This window comes from Melanaphis sacchari, unplaced genomic scaffold (assembly GCF_002803265.2).
Source record: "Melanaphis sacchari strain LSU unplaced genomic scaffold, SCAv2.0 Contig254_pilon_pilon, whole genome shotgun sequence".
Lineage (NCBI taxonomy): Eukaryota > Metazoa > Arthropoda > Insecta > Hemiptera > Aphididae > Melanaphis > Melanaphis sacchari.
Window position 1 is genome coordinate 154,858 of NW_020271128.1, and position 5,606 is coordinate 160,463.

At 27.8% G+C, this 5,606-nt stretch overlaps 1 pseudogene; it reads right to left on the reverse strand.

Annotated features, from left to right (window-relative positions):
* Nucleotides 1-368: 368 nt before the first annotated feature.
* LOC112595099 lies at nucleotides 369-5,263 on the reverse strand (annotated as a pseudogene).
* Nucleotides 5,264-5,606: the final 343 nt, after the last annotated feature.

Here is a 5,606-nt window from a genome sequence, read left to right on the forward strand (position 1 = left end):
TTTATAGGCTATCAAACTTTTTATATGTATTACGAAGTCGATTATTTATATTTATGATGTTAGTATTAAATATTGTGTTTAATGGCAACCTTCACGAGAAATATGTTACAATATTATGTTCGACAAACACACGAATCGCAGAAACCCAGCATGAAAAGAAGTTGTTTGGGTAAAAAAATGTTCGTCAATATAGGAGGGGAGATTACAATTCCTAACCACCCGCTGCAGACTCGTAAACCAATGTGTGTACGCAGTCGATTTCGGTTTAAAATGATTTCGGGCGACGACGACCCGTTTATAAGTTTTATTTCGGCAAAATATAAACACAAATATATGGACAAATTACGATGGATGGTACGCACACGCGTCTACGTGTCCGACGGCGGTTCGTCCAACTTGTCACCGCCTCGATTCTTCGCAGCGGACCTCTCGTACGGTTGCACCAAGCTGACGAACTTTGGAGTGGTCCTCGAAACAGCCGTCGGCGGAGTTGGGCATGCCTCGCAGCTCTGCTGACCTTTTGGACAGCAATCCGTCGACCATGTGTCGTTACAAATAAAGTCATCATCGCCATCCCGACCACGGCGTCCGGAAAACACGACTCGGTGATCGTCGGCCGGGGTTGGACAGTTCGCCGAACTCACACGATGGTTGTAGCTTCCGGTTCGGAAGTCTGTGACGTTTAATACGGGGAGTCGGTGAATCAATTTGGATAACCGTTGTCGCTGATGGTCTGACGGTGGCTCGTGGACAGCAGCCTGTCGTTCTTCCTGCGGTGGTTTGATATTCCCGTGGCCGGCGCACGGTCGTACCGTGCACAATTTCGGCAGAGGGCATTCGCGTTGATTTTTCATCTCGACACCACAACCACCACCATCACTGCCACTGCCATTCTGTGCCATCAGTTGTTGTTTTTCTTCTTCTCCTGAAAACGTGTCAAATATTGCACAATATGTCAAACTGTTAAAATTCGGAAATTTAATTTTCAAGTACCTAATGCTTATAAATTTAGTCTTTCGTTTTAAATACGACCTTTTATTAGTTTATTGATATAATAGAAGTTCGAACTACGTTTTAATGAAATTCAAAAATATTTTATTAGCTTAACTTTATTCTTAATTTTAAATGATTCTTATAAACTCAATAATATACTTAGAAATTTATACATGTTTTAATTTTTTTTTTTATATACTTTGTTTTTCAATTGATAAAAACTGTATTCAGAAGAACCAATTTTATCTTGTTGAACTTATAATTAGAGTAAATTGATATTGGTATCATAATATTATCTTGGAAATCTCATTAGTTTTTATTCTTATTTAAGGTTAAAAGTAAGCTATGGTCATTTTAAAATTTTAATGTTTACTTGGGTATATACTATATATTATAATTATTATATGTTACAGGCAATGTGTTAAATTCGGTATTATATAGAAATCCTAGGTATTCTATAGAACATCTAACCGCAAGCAGAAAAAGTATATATAATTAATATAAAACTTAAATTTGTACCTAGTGTACCTCTATAACCAACGATTAATGTTTATTTTGATGATTATGCTATCGAATATAATATAACACGTGTGCGATGTATTATCGTTATTATTAGCAAATCATATTATCATGTTATTCGTATATACGGGAAAATTCAATATACGTCTTTAAAAATATTATTTCTCTTCACTTTGGTAAAAGTGTTTATCGTATTAAGATACATTAAAATGTCTGAACGTTTTTATGTTAAACTAAAGAAAAGTTGAAAAAATTCGAAAAATACTGTTAAATTATCGAATGATAAATTGAAAATGTCATTCTAAAAAATGTCTATCTATAAAAAATAATACTTTATGTAGTTATATATGTCATGCATCAACTATTTGCTGCAATAAATAAATAAAAATAGATAATGAACAGTAAATAATAATAAACATATATATTTATGTTACTGACAAAGTAGTGAATAAAGGCACTCTATAAATTCCCTAGGAATTCTATAGAATTCCTTGAACTATTTGGCAATGTATTAAATTTGAATGGTAATTTATATTATACCTATGTATTCTATACAATTCCAAGGATTTCTATAAAACCCCTATATTATGTTAGGTGATGTGTTAAATCAAAATATGTTTATTATTTATTTTTATTTATTTATTGCAGCAAATAGTTGATGCATGACATTTATAACTACACAAAATATTATTTTTTACACATATACATTTTTTAGAATGACATTTTCAATTTATCATTCGATAAATTAACAGTATTTTTCGAATTTTTTCAACTTTTCTTTAGTTCAACATAAAAACGTTCAGACATTTTAATGTATCTTAATACGACAAACACTTTTACCAAATTGAAGAAAAATAATATGTTTAAAGACGTATATTTAATTTTCCCGTATACACGAATAACATGATAATATGATTTGCTAATAATAACGATAATACATCGCACACGTGTTATATTATATTCAATAGCATAATCATCAAGATAAACATTAATCGTTGATTACAGAGGTACACTAGGTAAAAATCTAAGTTTTATATTAATTATATATACTTGTCCTGCTTACGGTTAGGTTTTCTATAGAATACCTAGGATTTCTATAAAATACCGGATTAGGCGGATTCAACACATTGCCGGTAACATAAACATTTGATAATTCAATTCATTTTAGTATTTAAGCTAACAAAATAAAGTTGGTTTCGATGAAATTGAATTTGTGATATTGAAGTTTACAAGACGGCAAAAAATGCATATATAATGTGTTTGACGTTTTCGCAAATTATACGAAAACATATTATAGGTATCTTTTTCTTTTTATATATATATAGCTTTTAGTCTACGAATACTTATTTACCTAAGTATATAATACTATACTTTTATTGGCCGTATCGGTAACAACATTTGTTTTCATTGGGATTATATCGTCAATAATAGACTGCACTACGTTTATCATGAAATCGCCAGGATAAAGTTTATCATAGGCATTAAATGCTATTTTGTCGAGTTCTGTTTGTGTTTTAACTTGAGTATCAATTTTTCGATCAGAACACTCTTCTGTGCCGAGTCTCCTCTCTCCAGTTAATAGACTAGCATCATTCCATACGAATTATTCGGCCACATTTCGGTTTTGTTGTTCTATGTTCATAATATTGCATATATTTGAATATTCCTCACTTTTTTTTAATCTATCAGATCTATTAATAATAATTGTTATACATTTATCTAGTATTAGGATTTGTTATTTTGTCCTTTTCATAATACAACAAAATTGAGATTGGTGTAAAAATTCTTGTTTTTCTTATTTTATTTTATTTTTTGTTTTTAATTATAAAATTTAGTTTTAAGAATTTTTTTACTTTTGATACCCTAAAGTACCAAATAGATACAATTGTATATCCTTATTTTTAAAAACTTAAGCATTTTTACTTCCCCAAAAAGTGATGACTGATATAAAAAAAACATACATCATTGTAAAATTAATTGCTATGCTCAGAATTTAAAATATGTAATACAATTTATACGATTCAAACAATATACGTACTTTTTTCTTATAAATGCATTTTTTAAAATAATTAAAATTTATTACTTTTAATCTGTCATTACTAGTTAGGAAATTAAAATAAGAGTAATATTTATATATATAAAGCATTACACTTATAGTTTTTAGTTTTCTCTATAACTATTTTTCACATTATAAATACATTTAAATACAAAAATCGATATATTTTGTGAGTATCATTACTCATTAGGTAACTATTATTATTTTTACCTAAAATGTTACTAACTATCACAGTATTAAAAATATATAAATGTATCAATAAGGTTAGGTTACACATATTACACATACATAAATAATTCAAGACATCTTATAAATTACATAGTCAAATTACTTTTTCCTAGATATCCTACTGTTCCCAGAAGCTGATCTTTTGACTTCATTTACGTCACTGTCAATAATATATTTAAGATGCATATTAAAAATTATAATCGTACTCTTTATGATATTATTTCTTACTCTTTAGCGCTAACATTTTCTTGGGCGTTCAGAAGTTTTGAATTGTTTGTGCTCGGCGTGACCAATTTTAATTGAATACCTGCCAGTGCTCTTTCCCATTCAATATTTGTGGCATGTGGACCACTCTTGGGAACTGTAATTTTTGATGATATTGTCCAATTATACATTGGTTCGTCTGAAAAGGCATAATAACATTGAACACCCACGTTCGGTATAACTTGATATGAAGCATATTGACATTTGTTGTTGGACATTGCTGTGCTTATTGTTGGATAAGTTTCCTCCAAATCGTAATCGTTATCTCCGATACACGTTGCAGTTCCTTCTTCATTTATGAATTTTCTAGCCATTTCAATCACCTATGGATATTTTATTCTTTGAATATTAAGTATGTGACTTACAATTCATTTTACTCCATTTTCTAAAGGATCAATTGTTTCAGGAGGAGGATCTTTAAACGGACAGATTAGATCTGGATATTGCAATGCCAACGTCATAAGTTTTATGTATTCATTTCGAACAGTTCTATTTTTATTTTGTTCCAGCACTTTCAACCAACTTGATAGTACACTAGAATCTATAATATTATTATATTAGTGAATATAAGCACCTAAGACTTACATGAGATATATTAAAACTATATTTTGATGTTAGATTAAAATCATACAATTAAATTCATTAAAACTTAAACAAAAAGGTGTATTGATTAGATATTACTTTTGTATATGTATTACTTATGATAAATTAAAATTTAATATTATTACATCTTTTTAAATTGAGAAATTTAAGTTTTTTAGCATAAAAAATGATTAAAGATAATTATCAATGTACTTAGCTTGATAACAATTATTTAATAAGTAACTATTATGAAATTTTGATTTTGTACTCATAAATTAAAATGTGTGTGTTTATATTGAGATGTTAAATTTATCAAAAAATTTGAAATAACGATTTCATAAAAAATTAAATAAATTGCAACTACATAAATAAATATTTTAAAGTTAAACTGCTAATATAGGGTGTATCTTATATCAAATTCTATATTATTATGAAATTATAAATGACAATAATATTCATTCTAGTATTATTATAATAATATAATTTACCTCCGATATCATTACGTTTTAAAATTAATTGCTTAACTATATCGTAAAAGAAAAAAAATGTGATGTCTTCATCATCTGTTGGATTGGGCTTTTTTGTTGATATTTTATCATTGCTTTCACTGATGAAAGTCATGCTATAATTGTCAAACTCAAAATTAATAATGTGGGAATAATAAAATTGTATATAAATATCAAACTCAACTTATTTATAATACAAATGCTAAAAATAAAAAAAAATAATTTAATGTTTTTATTAAAATATTATGTTGCTAAATACAAAAATATATTTTTAAAGCCAAATAATATAGTAGCTATCGTCATAATAAGGTAAAATATAATTAGTAACACATGTAAATAAAAGAAAATATAAATTCACATTTCAAAATATTATATATATATATATATATTATATACTTCAGTAATAAAACTTAGTAAAAATATAAATAGTTTAATAAATACAACATTGAATAAAGGGG